Genomic DNA, 21590 nt, shown 5'->3' on the forward strand with positions numbered 1-21590 from the left:
AAGAGAAGAGAAGAGAAGAGAAGAGAAGAGAAGAGAAGAGAAGAGAAATAGAGGCAAGCCATGAGCACATGGGGAGAGAGGGGGGAAAGGGAAGAAGAAGAGCTAGATAGAAGCAAGAGATCAAGAGAGCAAGGGGGGGGAGGGGGCAAGCAGTCTCTTTTATAGTGGGTCAGGCCTACCTGGCTGTTGATAGGTAACTGTGGGGACAAGCATACCTGGCTGTTGCCAGGTAACTGTGGTGGTAGAGTTTAGACAGAATGCTAACACTCACTCTGTAGACCAGGATGGCCTTGAACTCATGCCTACTTCTGTCTCTGCCGGGATTAAAGGTGAATACCACCAACACTCTGCTAAAGCCTGGCATCTTAAAACAAAGGCCTTGTAGGCTTTTTTTCCTGCCAGCAGGATCCCTGTGGATGGACTGGCTCAACAAATTCAAGGCCAGATCAGGACAAAAGTTGTGGGCCACTCAGCCATCCTGTCGTTCTTCAAACTGACCAACCCTAAACTCAAAGACTTTATAAAAACTGAGCCCCTAAGGAGAGGTCAGGCTTTTGCCCACTGCTTTGCTGAGGGTCTTTCTCCCATGTGACTGCTGTATATGTTTCCTCACCCTTAATAAACACTTTCCTTCCCAGGCGGTGGTGGCGCATGCCTTTAATCCCAGCACTTGGGAGGCAGAGGCAGGCGGATTTCTGAGTTCGAGGCCAGCCTGGTCTACAGAGTGAGTTCCAGGACAGCCAGGGCTACACAGAGAAACCCTGTCTCGAAAAAAACGAAAAAATAAAAAATAAAAAATAAAAAATAAACACTTTTCTTTATGGTCGATTCTGTCTACTTCTGCCTTCTCTGCTTGAGGATTCCCTGGCTATTATCTGTTGTGCTCGAGATTTCCCCTGCCTTTTCATTCTTTATCTGGCAGAGAAAGTGAACCAACCAAGACCCCTAGATTGTAACATAATCACCTATCTGAACACATCTTAGCCTCTCCTCTCTGTCAGGTCCAAAGGAAACTCCCATTTCCCCGAATTCTGGTGGTTACACAAAAGCCAGCATTCCTTAGGAACTTGTATAACTGGTCCCCTATACCAAAAAGAGCCATTTCCCTTATCACAAACAGAAAGGACAAATAGTAGTCTATGGTGCCCATTAGCATACCGAAGTACATGCTGGCCTCCAGGCTCCCTCAGTATCACAAGTGCCTGATGGACATTTCAGAGTCCATGCTGGCATCCTAGCTCTTCTCACCTCTCCCCTACCTAAACTTCCCCAGCTCACAGACTTCCTCCCCTCCCCTACTCTCCTTACAACCGCTATTTCAGCTACGCTCCCTGTTTTGCCTACACTCTCTTTGTCTTCATCTCTTGCTCTCCCATCTCTCTTTCCCTTTTTCTTTCTCTCTGTTGTCTCCTGGTTCTTTCATGGCCAGGTCTAGTTTGTTTGCTGTGTTTAGTCTACTACTTTTCCTCTCTGCTCTCCCAGATGCCTCTGCCTGTTCTCTCATAGCTATAATAAAATCCTTCCCCTTTGTCATACCATGGAGCAGTCATGTTGTCTGTTTACACACTCTCCTTCTCTCTGTTCTCCTGAGATGTGACAGTTCAACCAGATCTGTATGCTCTATTCTCCCAAAGCCATCACCTGTCCCTTTGCCCACCTGCTAGGCCTTTACTTCAAGGCTCTCATTGTTTGGGGATTTCTAGTGAGGCGAGAAAGACAGCTTCAAATAGCATAAAGATAAACCACTTTCTGTAGCACTTCATCCCAAAATCTTGCCCTTTCTTCTTCAAGGTAAATATTGACTATTGTTGGGGGCTAGGTTTTTGTTAATGTTCCTATTACCCTTGGATATTAAATGCACAAATGAAATTCATAATTTCTTGATATTATCACCTTATATAAAGTAGCATATTTCTTAATTTTGCTAACATCTTGAAGTTACTGAGAGTTGGATATGTGCTCCAGGATGAGATAATAAAAGTCATGATTCAGACTTCTCCAGTCACTGGTGCCTTCACGGCTGGTGAGACAGAACTTGGCAGGACTCTCTTGCAGCTATCTCTGTCTGTAACAGGAACTAGGTTTCATTTACAATCTGATTTTTACATCTCCTACTTTTTTAAGGATGCTTTGTCATCTCTGGCTCACAGAATATATTACCTGTGCTTCCCTGGACTGCTTTAGATTTTCATAATAATTCTTCTATCACTTCCATTATATGATGTCATGAACATGGCCTTCTAATTATCTATTTACTTATATGTCTCTGGACTTGACTCTTTACAGACAATTACAAATTATCTGTCTGCCTAGCCTTTGGTAGTCACTCATAAATGCTTATTGCATAACTATCTGAATAAAAAAAATGGCCTTAAATTCACCTCCTCTAATGGCTCAAGAGACTCTAGCAAAGTTTTGGCACTATCTTGTGACAGATTATTAGTCAACAAACATTTACTGCCTCATCAACACTCCATGAAATTTGTATTGTATGTATATTATTCCTACATTGACTCTGTCCTGAACCAGAGTACTTTTTTGGTCCAATGGGATGGAGAAGTATGCAAATTGTGGGTGGAGACTTAGCTCCTGCTTGAGGGGCAGGCTTGCTATCTTGAATATTGTCCTTAAATAGGAGAACAGCACATAGAAAGATACAGGTTCAAAGACGATGAGAAACAGTATGGAACACAGTCATCCTCCTGAGGATAAATACAACCTATGTAAGCTGAGTTTTCATCTATCTGCAGAGATATGAGTGAGAGATGCTTATTATTGTCTGCCACTGAATTGGAAGTGAGTTTGTGTCACAGTATTATTGTGGCTAATGGCCAATGGAAGTATACCCACATTGGAACCGTGTGGGGTGACTTGTCAGGGTCCAGCCTCGACACAGGGTTGAAGTTCTCAACTGGAAGCAAGGATATCTGGAAGATGCATAATAAATATACACAGATTACTTTTTGGATACAAGCTGACAGGCAATTTTTCAAGGCTTAAAGTTTCTCTCTCTCTTCTCTCTCACTCTCTGTTTTCTCTCTCGCTTATTTTGTCGCAGCTTGAGGCAGCACACACTCTGCATTCTCCTTCGCACTCTGCTTTTCTCCTGTGCGCTTTTCTTTTCTGGAACTCCCACACTCCTACACACTTCTGTGCATTCCCCTCTCATTCTCACACATTCTTCACACATACACACACCACATGCACTCTCCTTTCACTCACACACACACTCTCCATACACACCTCACATTCTCTCTTCACTCACTCTTCACATGCTCTTCACATGCTCTTTTGCCTTTTCCTTGCCCCAGTCTTTTATTAATACTCCAAAATCAGGTAGAAAAAGACACTGTATATTCATTGCCAGATAAAATTCAGAAGAATAACCACATCCCACTAAGAATTAAGAATTACAATTGTTCCCCAAATTTTCAAGCTTCCCTATTCCCAAGCCTGTCGTCAAAATAATAATTTCAAACTTATCATTAGTTAAACTTTAACTTTTAACTTATTATACTTCAGAGGTCAGAGCTCTGAGGTCAGCTACTTGCATGTTTCTGTGAAGCTCTAATGATAAATGACATGGGCAAAGCTGCCAGGCAGTGGCCAGAAAGAATCAAATTAACCCTTAACTCAGTAGTTCCCTAGCTGTCTGCTTCTGTACATTGCACACAATGACTCTCCTAACAGTCCCAGCATTTTGACTTAGTTTTACTAGTATAAGATTTTATGTATTCTATACTTCCTTATCCAGAAACCACTCTTAAATGTTATGCAAAATTTATTTAATAACTTCAATAGATTTTTTCCTTTCTTGGGGTCCCAGTGTTGGCTCTATTTCATTTTCTAATAATTTCTTCAAACTTTCTTTCCAAGTCAAGCATTAATCTGGAATTACCATTGTGCAATTATTACATTGTTTCCAAGATGAGAACACACAGCATGCACCTGGGCCATTAGGACTTTGCTGTGCTGTGCCCTTATGCCTCAATTTTTGTTTAAGAATCATTACATCAAGGAACATCTAGTTTCACAGAATTCACCAGAGCAGACGGAGAAAGAAATAGGAAAGTCAGATATAATAGAATAATTATGCACACCAAGGCCAACTGAAAAGCAGTCACACACAAATGAAGTCTATACAGCTGTTGTCCAGGGCTAAGGTTAGGAGAAGTGGGAACAACTGATTTTTACAAAGAGCTGCTGCGGGCTACTGAGATGTCTCCATCCCGGCCTACTGCAGGCAGTCCCTTATTTTTAGATGGCGGGTCCTCTGGAGGGATGTGTCTCCTGCTTCTCAGGGTCCCAGACACCATCCTCTTTACAAAGAGCTGCAGTGGGCTTCTGAGATGTCTCAGCCTGCTGTAGGCAGTCCCTGTCATTGTATGCTGTCCCCAGCAGTGACTGTTATGAAGGAGGCATCTGAACTTGTCCTGGGCCTTTCAACTCTGGGATACAGATATTTATCACCACATTACTTACAAGGGCATAGAGAGAGAGAACAGTGGATGAACAACTAGGAAGTGGCTACATTTGTTTACTAAAATCTGATGCGAGAGATTTGGAGCTGTAATGAAGCCAGGGAACAAGATTTTCTCACAGAATCATTTCATTAAAGAAGTGGAAATTCAGGAATTTAAAGACTTCTTAAAGAGATTTATAAACACGGCATTGCTCAGAAAAGCCATCCTTTCATGCTCCTGGCTGCCTAATGGTTGCTTTTTAAAATTGGAATAAATTAAAATAAGCCAGCCCATATAACATCAATGGCAAAACACTGTTAACTTATTAAACAGGTATTTACTATCTAATTGCTAAATACTAGAAATTCCGGAAGGCATTGGAAAACAATCAAATATGCCTAAAATAGTCTTTTTTTACCCAAAGAACATCCAGTCTACTTAGCTATAGTCCTTCTGTGTGTGAATGGATGTTGGTCTTTGGGAGTCTGAAAGAAAAAGAGGTGGCAGGGAGTTTTGTTTTGTTCATTTGAGACAAGATCTTATTCTATAGCCAGACTGGCTTCAAACTACAGTGATCCTTCTACCTCAGCCTCCTGAGTGTGGGGATTTTGTGTGTAAGCCAAAGGGACCCACCTAATTTCCTGGTTCATGGAAAGGATTCTTTGAAATAAACAACAAGACTAGATCATTCTGTCGCTGACTTTTGAATCACTTCGGTGCCTTTGTCCCACCATCTTCTTGAGATGCTATGTCTTGCCAGGAAGTGTGACCACTCAGCTGCTGTGCAAGAGGCCAGGCTCCTGAACTTGGGTCCAGGCCTTGCTATAATGGAGCCCTGAGATAATCATCTGCGGCGCGCAGCCTCGCCGATAAGGAGAATGCCACACTCAGGATTCTTCTGACAGCAATTTATTGTACAGCTCTTTTAGATGGCAGTGAGGCGAGGGACGCCAAGCCCCAAAAACCTGTGGCTTATATAGAGCCTTAGGAGACGTGCCACACACTCATTGGCTCTTATGATATCGCCAAATTAGCATACTGGTTTTCTCGCCTTGCGCAGGCGCACATTCAAGCAAGGCTCGCAAGAAGAACCAGGAAGCAGGAAACCGGCGCCATGTTGCAATGGCGAACGCGGCTCCTAACAATCATCCCTTCAGATCATGAAATCGGTGCCTCAGAAAAGCACTTTTTAGTAGCAGACAAAAAAAATCAAAGGGTTGAAATCTTCAGGGAGCCTTGCTTGGTGATTAATACACAGCACCAGGAAGCAGTCAGTGATTTTTGTTATTTGCACCTCTGTAGCTCCTTGGCTAATTAAGGGAATGGATGGATTACTGAGGTAACCCTTGACCACTGACAACTCAGTGCGCATGGCATACTTGTTTTTTCTCCAGTGATGTAATATTGCATGAATTTATTAATTTAATAAGTTGCCTGTGACCTTTCCCCTATCCCCCCCCCCCCCACACTGTTTATCCATACTAGGACTTTGACCTATGGCTTAACTTCTAAAAAAGCCAAGTAGACTCACAGAGTGCTTATCATCTGTCCCCAATGGCATCAAAAGCTGCAAACACATGCATTTGTAGAACAAGGTTTGTGTTGCTTGATGTCATTTTCTACAGGGATATTTAACCACTCTCTGGTAGGGGCACAGGAGCAGTGAGGCTGTGGGCTGGCTTCTTTGTAATGTTGTCACTTGATCACACAACTCGACATCTCAGGGTGTTATTCTCACGACTGAGGCGCCTTCTAACTGAACACTCAAGAAGTACCAGCAGTGACCCACATAACATGGCTTAAGGAAGCTCACAGCCTTGTTCCTGAATGGTGCTGTAGAACTGTAATCATCATAGCCTTTGGTCCTCTGAGTCAGATACAATTACTGTTCTCTATGGTGCTTAATTTCATGTTTAAACAAGCTTGGACTAAAGGCAACATATTATTGCAAGAAGTGTCTATGGAGGTGTTTCAGAAACTGAGTGCAGTCAATGACCTCTCCTAGGTAACTGGGTATCTAGTCCATCAAGGGCCTGACTGGAACAAAATGATGGAGGAAGGGTGAATTCGTTCTCTTTGTCCAAGTGGAGACATCCTTCATCTCCTGGCATTGCACATGGGTACTTCTGATGCTCAGACATTCAGACTAAGGCTTTTTTTTTTTTAATTGGATGATTTATTTACATTTCCTATGTTGTCCCCTTACCCCATCCCCCACCACCCCCTCGGAACCCCCAATCCCCTCGCCCCTCCTCCATCTTCTCTGTGGATGTAACCTCTATCTACACCCCCCCCACTCCCACCTCCCCACCCTCAAAATTCCCACCCCCTGGGGCATCCAGCCTTCATGAGGTCAAGGTTCTCTTCTTCCACCTAAGCCCAGCAGGGCCCTCCACTTTTACATATTCAGCTGAAGCCCTGGATCCCCCCCTAAGTGCTCCCAGGCTGGTGGTTTAGACCCTGGGAGCTGTGGTTGGTTGGTATTGTTGCTCTCCTCATGGTGCCGTAAATCCTTTCAGCTCCTTCAGTCTTCACTCTAACTCCTCTATTGAGAACCCCATGATCAGTTCAATGGCTAGTTGTGAGCATCTGCCTCTGAGTATGTCTGACTCTTGAAGGCCTCTGAGGAGATATCCATATCAGGCTCTTATCAGCATGCACTTCCTGTCTTCCACATCAGCATCTACCTTTGGTGATTGCACATGGGATAGATACTCAGGTGGACAGACTAAGGCTTTCATGGTCAGCTCCCTGATTCTCAGCACTTCAGGCTCAGACTGAATTATACCTCCAGTTTCCCTGGGTCTCTAGTTTGCTTACAGCACATTGTGGGATGTCTGTTCCACATAATTGCATGAGTCAATTCCTGTAAGATGCTTCTTTGTGTGTCTCTCTCTCTTTAGCCTATGGGTTCTGAACAATACAACATAATACAGATCGAGAATGGTTCTAGAAGGGCTGCACTTGTAGATAGAAGCAGGTGGATCTGAGTTTGAGACCAGCCTGGTCTACAGAATAAGTTCTAGGAAAGCCAGGGCTACATAGAGAAACCTTGGGAGAGGGGCTATAAAGGGACAGAATTTAAAGGATATATTTTCTGAACCACTGCTGTGGTTTCTGGAACTGACTAGTATTAAACTGACTAGTATTAAAGATGATAGTGGCTGCCTTTCCAGTGGGAAAGGCATCCAAGAGAGTTCATGGCAGGAACATTATATAAAGGTATGTAAAATATTTCCATTGGATACTTACAGTCAATCACTTATAAGAAGTAGGAAATGGATGTTTGTGAATATGATCAAAGTACATTACACACATTCATGGAAGGTGTGATGGTTTGTATATGCTTGGACAAGGGAGTGACACTATTAGAAGGTGTGGCTCTGTTGGAGTAGGTGTCGCCTTGTTGGAGTAGGTGTGTCACTATGGGTGGGAGCTTTAAGACCCTCATCCTAGCTGTCTGGAAGTGAGTATTCTGCTAGCAGTCTTCAGATGAAGAGGTAGAACTCTCAGCTCCTTCTGTACCATGCCTGCCTGGATGCTGCCATGCTACTGCCTTCATGATAATAGACTGAACCTCTGAACCTGTAAGCCAGCCCCAATTAAATGTTGTCCTTGTAAGAGTTGCCTTGGTCATGGTGTCTGTTCACAGCAGTAAAATCCTAACTAAGACAGAAGTTTCATAAAATATATTATAGATTCATTTCATTTACTTGTGTGTGTGTATGTCTGTGTGAGTGTATGTACATCTGTGTCCATACCCTGGCTATGTATAAACACTAGAGGAGGGCATCAGATCCCATTAGAGGGCATTGTGGAATGTCTGGCTGGTTACTGGGGCTGGGATCTAAGTGCTGACCCACATGCATATGCAACAAGGACTTTTTTTTTTTCTGTTTTACTTTGGTTTTGGTTTTTTTGAGACAATGTCTCACTAAGTAACCCTGGCTGTCCTGGAGCTTTCTATGTAGACCAGGTTGGCCTCGAACTCAGAGATCCACGTGCCTCTGCCTTCCAAGTGCTGGGATTAAAGGTGTGTGCCACCACATCTGGCTTCAACAAGCACTCTTAACTGCTAAGCCACCTCTCTAGTATCTGGCATAATATATTTTTGAAAGAAGCAAGGAGCTATGTAGCTTTAAAATACTTATAAACAGTTTTGCAAAACTAAGGAACACAGTGACGTTGACTGGTTGCCCTATAATCACTGAACAAAAAAGAAAAAGAAAAGGAGAGAAAGAAAGAAAGAAAAAAGGAGAGAGAGAGAAAGAAAGGAAAGGAGGAAAGGAAAGAGAGAGAGGAAGGAAGGAAGGGAGGAAGGAAGGAAGGGAGGAAGGAAGGGAGGGAGGAAGGATGGATGAAGGGAAGGGCTAGCGGGATTCAAGTCCCTAACTCAAGCATTGTATGAATAGCACAGTAACAGCTAGTTATGTAGAGAGATCTCCCTGTCTCCCTGAAAAACATCATTATCTCTGTAGCCACAAGGCTGAAATTTGCTCCGGCCCGCGGGGATTCGACAAGACCTTAGGGAAGGGGGTGAAAGAATGAAGGGACAAGAGACACAAGGAATGAGAGCAAGTCTGGGGTTCTGATCAAGCTCTGAAACTTTAATTTCAGGTGCAGGTTATAAAGACACAGCAAACTGGAAAGTTTGGGCAAGGGTCATTCCTTAGGGCTATCCCACTATTGAATGCTTATTGCCCTAGACCATCCCACTGTCATATCCTTATTGCCCTAGACCATCCCATTGTCGTAACCAGCTCCTAGGAAATGCCAGACGTTCTTTAAGTTCCTGGGGCCTGAGACCTGTGAATGTCCTTTCTTAACCTTGTACTGACTAGGCTTTCTAGAACAGCAGGTAACTTCCTAGGTTCTCTTAGGACAGCAGGTAGTTTCCTGGGTTTGGTTCCTGGCAGAAATTGCTGAAAAGCAAATGCAGAACCTCATCCTGAATTACAACACAAACCGATTCCCAGCTCTGCAGAGTGTCTACCTTTAAAATGAAGGCATAGAGTAGGTAGATGGTACCTTAAGTTGACATGTGTGAAGACTGCTGAATCTAAGAAGAATAAGTTCTGTGGCAACAGCCCCCCACCTAAGATGGTGTTAGCCTTTCCATCACCTTCTAAGGGCATTAGCCTTTTATTTCTGAAGAAGTTCTAACAGTTTCTTCTGAGGCAGTTGTTGTGGTAAGCAGTATGGATTATCTTTGGGACCCAGCACATCTGTAAAGGTGAGGTACAAAATTTGGACTCATTAGAGAGAATGCTATACTCTAAAAGCACTTATTGAGTTTACTTAAGCAAGTATCTCAGGAAGCTGTATGGGACTGGATATTGAGGGTGTGGGAGTAATATAAAACTAGATCAGTATGCATTTTATTGATGTTGAGTGTAGCGATTCTGCACAAAATGCTGCAACTTTGGGAACCAGAAAAGGCTTCAGATGGCTAGATAGTCAAAGTATGAAATAAAGATGACTTACCACTAGTAAATTAACCGATTGCCATCCCTAGGCTTAATAAAAAAGAAGGGATTCCAAATCTTCAGGAAAAATGGACTATTAAAATAGATTTGCCATTTAAACCACCCTATCTTTTTTGTAGAAGCTGCACACCAGCCCCCTGTCACCACTTGCTGTCAACCATGGTCACTCGCACTGTGTTCTTCAACATGGAAGCCAATGGTGAACCCTTGGGTACCATTTCCTTAGAATTATTTGTAGACAAGATTCCAAAGTCAGCTTTCTGAGCTCTCATCTCTGGAAAGAAAAGAATTTGGGTCTAAGGGTTCCTTCTTTCATGGGATGAATTCCAAGATTCGTGTGCCAAGTGGTGACTTTGCACGCTGTAATGGCCCTGGTGGCAAGTGAAGACATACGAGGATGAGAGTTTCATCCAGAAGTGTGCAGGCCCTGCTTGCTCACCCATGGCAAATGCTGGAACAAACACAAATGGTTCCCAGTTTTTCAGCTACACCATGAAGACCATGTACTGGGATGGCAGCATGTGGTCTTTGGGAGGGTGAAAGAAGGCATGAACATTGTGGATGCCATGGAGCATTTTGGGTCCAGAAATGTCAAGACCAGAAAGAAGACTACCATGGCTGACTGTGGGCAGCTCTGCTACTTTTGATTGACATACGTACCTCTCAGCCTCCAGGCCATCCCTTCTGCAGCTTTGGAGAGTGCCCCCTACCCACCTGCTTGTAGCATCCTGGAATCAATATGCTCTTTGGGTTCATATTTTCCTCTTCAAATCCAGATGGACTGCAGAGTGAAGTTTATGACCATGAATAAAAATGAAATAAATAATAAAATAAAGAACTACTCCCCCACCCTGGAGGCATCTAGAAGTACACCCTTCACCTATGGTTTAGGAAAGAAGATTGTGTAGGTGCCCTGCACCCTTGAATGACTCCATTTCTCTAGATTCCAGGTCTTAGAAAGTGGTAGAAACTGAAGCCACTCAACGAGAAACCTAACATGATAGATGGCAGAGAAGAAGGAACTGTACTGACTGATCAAGGTAGGTTAAGTGTAATGATTGTAACACACAGCCAAGTCAAAGCAGCCGTCAGAATAATTCAACTTCCATGGAACAGGGCGGGGCTGGCTGCCTGTGGAACTCATTAGAAGCAAACCAGGTAGGAGGCCTCATACATTCTTATTTGATCTGAATATGCAGAGAAGTTCTAAGTCATCTGGAGATGACAGAGTACACCTATAATCCCAGCACTTCAGATGTGGACGCATGAGTTCAAGACCAGCCTGGCTTTATAGACAGATTAAAAAACAAAAACAAAAAAACTCACAGGGCTGGCGAGATGGCTCAGAGGTTAAGAGCACTGGCTGCCCTTCCAGAAATCCTGAGTTCAATTCCCAGCAACATGGTGGTTCATAACCATTTACAATGAGATATGGTGCTGTCTTCTGACCTGCAGGCATATATGCAGATAGAACATAATAAAGAAATCTAAAATAAACCCCCCCACACACACACATACAAGAAAAGAGAAAAATTCCAGGTCAAGTAAACAAAATTTTAACTAAAATCATAGAAACAGAGCCACAAACTCTTAATTCCCAAACATGAACCTCCTTACAGATCCAAAACATCCTGAATAAAGAGGAAGTCAGATCCCTTTGAGGGAGGAGCCCACCATACTGAAATACATACAGTGTTAATATTTTCCCAGGCATCCCTAAGGGACAGTCTTTCATGAGGGTAACTGCATATCTTCAAGGACTATTAGACAGTGGGAACCCAAAGTGGTTCCAGGGTATCCAGTATTTCACTGTCCTTCATTTAGAACAGAGGCTTATGCAAGTCAGGTGAAGAGTGGAATTTTGTCTTAAGTCTCTTTCGTATTAGGTCTAATGAGTCCCTGAATCCATTCCGCAGTCATTTCTCAGGTTCCAGAATGCTTAATGAGAATAGAAATAATTAAGCAGCTGGTAGACTCTCCACACCGGTTCCCTGAGCTGTAGAATGGGAGCTTTTATGGCGGAAAAAGCTAAATGAAAGCCATTAGGTGGCTTTCTGCTAGAGAAGTAGTAATCAGAAGTAGCGTTGCATCCCCAGAGACAGGGGGGAAACGCCACTTCCAAACCTAGGTCCTTGAGAGGCAGAGGTGATGACTCCCACCACATTCTCCTTCATGTCTCCTTGGCCTCTGGAGAAGGTGGGTGGGTTTGCAGAATGTCCATGGAGGTTTGTACATCTAACCCTGAGGTGATTCTATTACTGGAATAACAGCTGCTCTTCCAGGTGTGTTTCACTGCTTGAGCAAATTAACACATCTCCTGATACATGCTATGCAGTTACGGGTGTGAAAAAACCACTTTCCCCCTTTCCCCATCACAAGAGCCACCACAAGCCATTTGCTGTCTGCTGACACAGCCAGCAGGACATGTTCGCTGCCCTGCCTTAGGACTGCAATCATTCTCCAGCCCTATGGATGACTTAGTTCACAATCGTGGTGATAGGGTGTCTCTTAGTGAAGATCACACTGGCCCCTCCAATGAAGACATTGGGTTGGTTAGACCTTTTAAGCACGACATTATCAACTAGTTCAGAGCTATTGGTAAAACATTTGTGTGCCCAAGGCAGGGAAAGAAATTTGACTAAACTTTAGAGACCTTCTATCTCAGTTAAGTTTTTAGGGGTATAGTTGTATGTTGAGATAACCTAAGGTGAAGTCTAATTGTTGCACTGGCTTCTCTTATATCCAAGAAACACAACAATGCCCGCTGAGCCGCTTTGAATTGTAGAGGTAATTAAGCCTTCATTTGGATGTAGTACTGTCCATTACCAAGTGAGCCGAAAGCTGCTGGTTTTTTATGGCCCCAAACAATAGAGGCCTCTGCGTCTAGTCTACGTTGCTGAGAAGACCACTCTGACACTTGGTCTTTTATCAGATGCTGACCCACTGGTGCTAGAAGAGCCAACAGGGATGAGGGATGAATCATTGTGAGAATTTTTGGATTTAGAAATGAGATCATGTCCATCATATGCATTGTATGCAAAAGGACTACTGTCCTTTTGAGAACAGTCTTAACAGAAATGCGGTGCCCGTGAATAGACTGCATGCTGACAGTGGGTCACAGAACTCCCCTTGCCATACAGCAGGAGCCGCCCACTGCGAACTTATTTTATCTGACTCACCAAGACGTAAAATTGGGCTCTGTAGCTCAAAATTATAAAAAACAATTCCACACTATGTCCGGCTACACGCTGACAACGTGGTCTTCCCCACCCCCATGGGGAGCCACAAGCCGCTGTCGTCCCAGAATCTCACAGTTAGCTGCTGTTGAACCAGTCGCATCTTCCCAGGCCATTGCCCCACTGGCTCTAATCCCCTAGCTCCATAAAATGAAAACTCCAGAGGCTTGTAATTTATCAGCCAGATTTATAACAGTAAATCTTCAACCTCCAAAATGCCCACACAAAGAACTCAAAACTCAACTGATAGAGATACACGCTGTACACCTAGATCGGGCAACTGTGCCCTACATTATTTAATCATCTGTCTAAGAACTCCCCAATTACTTATGGCTCCTAAGGACCACGTGGTTCTGGCTCATCATCCTCTCCTATAGGCTCCATCTTGTCTCCTCACCTCTGTCTCTGTCTCTCTCGGTCTCCTTCTCCCCTTCCTTTCCTGTTTTGTCCGGAAGATCCCTCCTCCATATGTTCGCCCAGTGATTGGCTTCCTGTCGTCTTTATCAGCTAATCAAATAGCTAGGGGAAATTCCACTACAGGGCACACATCATCAAATGGAAACACATGGACACACACACGCACACACGCATGGACACCCTGTAATCTCCACCTAGGCCTCATGAAGGAATTTCTTAAATAATGAGCTGACAGAGGAAGAGAAGACTCGCATCTTGTTTATAGATACATGATTATGTATTGTCAGAAAGTAGGCGGCTGCAACACTATAGCTTCTTGCTAGGAGTGGCAAGTTCAAGATCATGGTGTCAACATTGACCTAGTTTCTAACTAATACTTTCTTTTTGTATTATAATGTGGGACTTCGTAAGGATATTCTGGGTCATGGCTGGGCAGTTGCCTAGAACCCTGAGACTCTGCGTGAGAACTGGCAGGAGTGCGGTGCGCCCCAAGAACCCAGGGTCCTGAAAAGCAGTCTAGTCTCCATAGAATTACATTGTTCAGTCAAGTAGGCCAGACTATAGGCCTCAGGGTCGAGGGATTTACATACTAATGAAGGCCAGAGGGCGGAGCAAATTAAGCATGCCTCCCCATAAGCTCCCCCAATCCTCCCCCTTTCCCCCTCCCTATATAATTCGGGACTGCCCTGAGTTTTAGGGGGGGGGAGGGGAAGGGGGGAGGGTACATCCAAATCCATCCACCATCCGCATGACAATAAACCTTTTGGAACCAAGGACTTCCTCGTGTTATTGGGGCCTGCCGCCATCAAAGCCTCCAGGCCACTGGAACCATAGACCTCCTCCCGCATGTGGGACCCACCATAGCGTGAAAACCCCCTGGGACTCCACAGATGCCGCCCCTATATTTTTCCCCACATTATAATATTAAAAGCATCACATGGTAAGATGTTTACCACTCTGGTGGTGTGGACCTGAGAGAGTGAGGCCTATAAGTAAGGCGGACTAAAGTCCCATGCAATAGTCAGCTTTATTCAGAGCATCAGACAATTTATAGGCTGAGAGGGTTTGCTGGCGGTGGGTCATCAAATAGCCATGCAACTTGAGCTGTAGTTTTTATCTTAAAGATTTATTTATTTATTTATTTTATGTATGAGTACACTATTGCTCTCTTCAGACACACCAGAAGAGGGCATCAGATCTCATTACAGATGGTTGTGAGCCACCATGTGGTTGCTGGGAGTTGAACTCAGGACCTCTGGAAGAGCAGTCTGAGCCATCTCTCCAGCCCTGTAAACCAGTTTTATCTGACTCACTAAGACATGAAATTGGACCTGAGTCACTTGAGTAAAGTATACAATCACAAGGTCAAGCCACACATGGCAAAAGCAGGTTTTCCCATAGAGGCACATGAACAACACAGCTGTGGTAAGAGGCACGTGAATGACAACAGCTGAAGTAAACTCACTCCTGTCTGTTACACCTGGGAGGGACATGAACGCACATTCCAAGAACAATCCACGTCATGGATTATGGAAGAACAGAGATCACAAGAGTCTTGTCTTGTTTACTTGGAATTTTCTCACAAGCGTTTATAATTCCCCTTGTGCGACTCCATTCTTGGGCTGTGTTCCAATAGTAAGACAGAGTAAATGACCCAAAAAGAGCCCACTGTAACAAAGTCACTGCCACAGTCACTTGCCAATCTGTTAGCCCCTGCACCTTCGTGACCCAGTCATATCTCAAAGGTTCTACTTCCCAGTGCTCCTGCCCATGAGCTTTAGAGGCACACATTCAGATCACAGCACCTCCTGTAACTCTTGTTTGCATGGCTGGGTTCTGTTGGTACTCATCGGGGTGCAGAAGTGATGGGGAGAGGTACGAACACAGTGTACAATCACGAGGTTGCCACAGGCCAATGAGGACTTACCTCACAGCAGTGGCAGACGCAGAGCAAGCTTCGAGTGTTAGGGAGAGAGACAAGCCCATGAGTGTTGCTGCCTGTTCGGGTCAGTCAGCAGGGTCTCCAGCGCAGGAGTGAGGATGCTCGCTTCCAATTCCCGCTGTCCTTCACTGTACCCCGCTTACTGGAGCCCAACGTTGAGGCGCCACTTTGTAGCCGCCCGAGCTGCCTCACGTTCGGGGGGCCACTTTGTAACCGCCCGTTCTGCTGCTCCGGTCCGCGGGTCAGGGCCTAGCAAGAGAGAGAGTGGGGACGGAGACGCGAAGAATGGAGACAAGACAGAGAGTCTGATCAAGTCTCTCAAGTCTCGTTTATTGGAAGGAAATCCTGGGTATTTATACCCTTTACCACGTGCCTTGCCCTCGTGGACAAGCACAGCTGAAGGCACTATGTCATGGTATATGGCCTGAGATGGCTGCAAAGATGATAGCCACTTTCGGCTAGGAGTCAGCTCCCAACACATGAGGATGTACGAGATGCACCAAGTGGAACCTTCTGAGAAAGGTGTGTGGGACCTTACCCTGAAATGAAGTTTAACTGTGAGGTAAAAAGAATAAAGAAAACAAATGTTGGGATATGTTTTATTCTATTATTATTATTTTTTTTGGGAGTATGTATTATTTTCAAACCTCAAAGCGCACACCCAGTGACACATCTCCTTCACTAAGTCCGAGCCTCCTAAATTCTCAATCCCTCATTTTTACACTATCCTGCCTCTCTCCATCTTTCCTGCTTCTTGGACTGCATGCTAAGGGCTGGGGCTGGGGGCATTCCCTGCTGTAGCTCTCTAAGGGACCACCCCGGAGCAGATCCTTTCTAGTCTGATGGGGATGGGTTACTGGGAAAAGAGAAAACTTAAAGGCAAAAAGGACTTTCTTTTCCTTCCCAGAGGGTTCCCTGCAAAGTGGTGAAAATCAGAGATGCCCTTGTTCTATGCTCTAGTTCAGGGATTTCAACCTGTGGGTTGATAACAGGTTATAAAGCAACCCTTCCATAGATATCTGCTATATCAGATCTTTACTTTACACAACGGTAGCAAAATTACAGTTAGAAAGTAACAAAGAAAGTAATTTTATGGCTGGGAGGGGTCACCACAACATGAGGAACTGTATTAAAGGGTCCCAGCATTAGGAAGGCTGTGAACCACTACTCTAGTTAAACTGGAGATGAAATATTAGCATGGCAGGGAAAGGATGAGTGGGCCAGAGACAGTTCTCTGAGCTTTTGGATAGCTCAGCAGTCGAGATTATATCCATTCTTCCCCAAGGTCGACACAGAAGAACCTAAAAGAGCCTGGCCTTTTAGGAGATGCACCCTGCTGTGGAGATGTAGCCCCAGAGCAGATGTCAGCTCTGTCTCCACATCGGAGGCCAGATGGGAGCTCAGTTCCTCTGTGGGTACCAACAGGGATAGACACTGACAACTGATGACCCCTGGGAACAAGGACATGGCAGAGGATGCCAACGTGGACAGATGACAAGCAAGGACCAGATGAAGCCCTTCTACATCCAAATGTCCCTCAGTTTCCTCTTACTTCCTCAGGGCAAAGAGGGAGGAAGAAAAACCCAGAATGGATTAAATTTACCAGAATCGATTTGTTTCCAGCTCTGCCATTGGGTAGAATGGGGCTTCCTATAGGAACAGAATCAGAGTGGTCCTCATGGCACAAGCCTGGGACCCCAGCACTTGAGAGGCAGAGATAGGATTACCATGAGTAGCCATTTGGGGGCTACATAATGAGTTCCAGGGCAGCTCTAGAGCAACTAGACACTGCTTCCACACCTGCCATGCCAAACAACAAAATATTAGAGTCAGCATGGGTAATACAGGCTTTTACATTTTTGTATAAATTATGTGGTTATGTGGTCAGAAATCTTATGACTGCTGCTGAAGTCATGCTGAACGCTAAATTGAGCAGAAATGCTTCCTTCTCTGGATGTAGGGAGCTCACAGACAACCTCAGTGTTATGATGTACACTTGCAAAGGTTGAGACAGGAGGCTAGATGATTTGAGACTAGCCTGGGCTACATAATGAGTTCAAAGTCAGCCTGAGCTGTACATAGCAAGACCTCATCTAGTAAATTTTCAGACCAAAAGATGGCATTGGGATCATTTCTCTCTGCTGGGTAGAAGGGAATTTTTGTTCCACTTACAGTAGTTGACAGAAAAATGTGACAGGGTGGCAATGTCACTCTTGTTGTAGAAGGTGCAGTTGGCAACTTGCTTTCCAGAGCTCAGCGTTATAGTCGCTCTCCAGAGGAAGCTGACTCTTCCCGCTCCCAGTACGCTAGTGTTCCTGCCTCTGCTCAGCCATCCAGATGCTGCAGCTCCACAGAACACAGGCTTAGGAGAGATTAGGACGGAAGAGGCGGCCACACCCTAGTCCCCAAACCCATCGTCATCAGACACAGCTTCCCAATCCTGATTTTTCATTGGGATTACCTGAGGTGCTTTTTAAAAGTCAAGCCCAGAACTCTTCTGTTCTAGTTTACCTGACTTGATTTCTAATTACAGGATTCTAGAGAAGACAGACCTGGATTGTGTCAGCTGGGATCTTCCCACTGAGCACACTGTTAGGTCGCCCTCACATCAGAGAGACTGCTGCTGTTCACTTACCCAGGACCACCTAAAATGAAAGCTGAACTTGGAAGTGCCCTTTGCAATAAGATTGGCCACTTGGTTGAGAATTTAGCATGTGTTTAGTATAATAAGTAGCAGAGGACAGAGCTTGTGGCAGTTTCATGAGGGGAATTTATTTTTCTCCCATGACAATAGGTCTTTAGGTTGCAGTCCAAGGCCAGAACAGCAGCTCAAAGATATCATCAAATCCCAGGCGCTTCCTACATTTCCACTGTGCCATTCTTAGCACACTGGCTCCTCCTGTCACACCACGTGACACAATAGCTGTCTCAGTTCCAAGCATCATTTTCCGTTTACTGCAGGAAGGATACCAGAGACACGGCTCCCATCTGTTGTCTTTCCCTTTGTTAAGGAAAACAAGAACTTTCACTGAATCTCCCTATGCGGCTTCCCCGTGTACCTCTCTAGAAGAACCATGACCTATGGCCACCCCAGCCAATGGCCACCCCAGCCACAGGAGGGGCCACAGATGAATACTCAAAATTTCCTAGCCTCTGTATGGGAATAGAGTAAGACAAATAGAGGTGGAAAAGGGTTTGGTCAGTTACCCAGCAGGGTCTATCTCATTTTCTGGCTACATCTAATCAGCTGTTGCTTCTGTACGTTACATTTTGTGGAGCAGCTTTTGAATCTCCAAAACCAGAGTAGTTTCTATTTATAAGACATGTTTGCTGAAGTATTTGAGAATATTCAATTCTGCTACAAAGGACAAAACAGGCAAACAGGATGCCAGCAACTTATTAGAGGTGTGAAGCATTCTTAGTAAGTAAATGAGATTCAGGCAAAGCTCATAAGATGTGTTGAGTGAAATAGTGGCTAAATTAGTAGCAGAGGGGACAGAATTCTTAAGATGTATTAACTGCAGATCGTTGTCTTGCCATGGGTATCTGGGAGCACAACACTCCAGCTTGGTGTTGTGCAGCAGCTGAGCTCTTTGAGAATCAGTCTCTGAGATGGAGATGACCACACAGATATCCTGGGGGAGTACCCTTGGAAGCCTTTATTATCCCTCCTATAAGTGCTCTCTAGGTGTGACATTGTTGTCCCTCACTGCATCTGAGGACAATTCCTAAAGAGTAGCCACTCTGACCTAGGTCCTCCTGCCCTGATCTGAGGATACCACCAAGTCAATGAGACTTCATCTCTTACCAGTTTTCCCCACATCATGTCTTGTCTTGTCTTTCTTTCTTTCTTTCTTTCTTTCTTTCTTTCTTTCTTTCTTCCTTCCTTCCTTCCTTTCTTCCTTTCTTCCTTCCTTCCTTTTTTCTTTCTTCCTTTCTTTTTTTTGCCTTTGTTGTTGTTTCATTAAAGGCAAGTCGGCTGAGAATCTGTTGTTCTTGTTCATGTATCCCAGCCACCTCCTCCTCCCTGGCAGGTGAACACCAGTCCCCCTTCTATAATCTCGCTGCCATCGCTTCTACCCTTCAGACCTGGACCTGCAGCTTCTCAGATCAGTCCTGTTCCCATTCCCTCTGACTCTGAGCTGGTGGGCTAGCTCATGGGGAGAACAGGGCTGAAGCCCCACAGGAGGCTCAGATGGAAACAGTGCTGGCACAGGAGAGCATCAAATGATGTTGTCTCTCAGGGTCTGTCCCTTCCCTTCCAGCCTGTGCTGCCACCCCAAAGCCAACAACAAGGAACTGGAAATCATTCTCTACCGGTCTACGCTGCCGCTCTAATTTGAGTTTCCAGTTTCATCGCAGGCTAAACTGGAAAACACGGAGGGAGCGTTTTTTGAAGACGCCCTGCAGCTGGATTTGTTTTATGCTAGAGCAGTTTTGCTGCCTGGCTGCTTCCTGCTGAAAGCACAGATGTGCTGAAATGCCATCACTGTAAACAGAGCCACGCTGATCAGGCAGAAGCCTGCCCCTTGCACTGACAGATCTACCTTGTAAATTGCTGGCAGTGGTATGGTTTGACAGATCCAGTGCTGGGAAGCAAAGGGCTTCAAAAATAACATCTGAAAGGGGGAATTCCTTAACACGGGCTTGAAAACAACTCACTCTGCAAAGGACATTAGCCTTATCCAACACAGTGCCACTAGTTGATAACTGAAGAATCTGAGGCCAGATCAGGCTGGGTCACATGAGTCAGGCTGGGTTACACAGGTAATGAACACAGCTTGAACTTGGCACCGAGGCTAATTTTTGTTCCCCTCCATTGTGTTTTAATTCATCACTTCACCTTAATGTCTCTGTTTTGCCATTGTGTACTGCAGAGGACCCTGTGTTATTCCCCAAACAAAAATAAGTGCCCTGTCTTGCTGCAGCTGGAACAGCTATCTGTCCTGCCACAGGAAGGAACAGCTAACAAGTTTACTAATCGGCCTGTTGTATTCATGTCTCTTCTCAAGGCTAATTACTTGTTTAATTAAGGCATTTGTTTTGATCATAAATGTCATCACATAACATATCTATGAATCTAGGACCAGGGAGATGGCTCAGCAGTTAAGTTCTGATTGCTTTTACAAAAGCCTTGAGTTCAGTTTCCAGCATCCATGCAAGTGGCTAACAACTCCCCTGCAACTCCAGCTCCAAGGGAATCAGTATCTCTGGTCTTTGCAGGTGGGAATTTGCACGCACACAAGCATATCCACACAAAGACACACATGCCTACACATAAGTATTTAAAGCGTGATGCCTCTTGACTGCAGTATGAGGATTTAACACACAATATAAAGTCTTTCATTAGAACTTCTAGGTAGAGGAGATAGCTTAGTGGGTAAGTGCTTGCCACAAAAGTACGAGGACCTGGGTTCAAATCTCCAGAATTCACACTGGCTGCATCAAGAGCAGCCATAGCCCAGTGCTCCTATGGGGAGATGGCAGGTAAGAGAGGGGAATCCCCTGAACACAGCTAGCCTGGTGTAAGCAGAGGAAACACGACAAAGAGACCTGTCTCAAAGTAAGTAGAAGGCAAGGACAGACACCCACAGTTGTCCTCTGCTCTTCATATTACATCACTGCACCCCCACGCTACAGTTTCAGAAAACACAACCAAAACTATAACAACTAACTACCTTTGGGATCTTTAAGTCTTAAGCAGGTGCTGGAGAGAAGGCTCAGCTGCTTTCAGAGGACTTGGTTTCAATTTTCAGCACCCACATGATCACTCGTAACCATCTGTATCTCCAATCCCAGGGGATCCAAGGGTCTCTTCTGGCCTCTAAGGGCATTGAGTGCATGCAGTGCACGGATACACATGTGGGCAAAACACCCACCCACACATACACATACCCACCCACACCCACACACCCACACACCCACACATACCCACACATACCCACCCACACCCACACACCCACACATACCCACACATACCCACACACACCCACACACCCACACATACCCACACACCCACATACACCCACACACCCACACCACCACA

General features: G+C 44.9%; 1 pseudogene; it reads right to left on the reverse strand.

Annotated features, from left to right (window-relative positions):
• Window positions 1–21590, reverse strand: part of LOC114617186 — a 34891-nt pseudogene that overhangs the window by 1065 nt on the left and 12236 nt on the right.

This window comes from Grammomys surdaster, unplaced genomic scaffold, assembly GCF_004785775.1.
Source record: "Grammomys surdaster isolate TR1022 unplaced genomic scaffold, NIH_TR_1.0 135, whole genome shotgun sequence".
NCBI classification, from domain to species: domain Eukaryota; kingdom Metazoa; phylum Chordata; class Mammalia; order Rodentia; family Muridae; genus Grammomys; species Grammomys surdaster.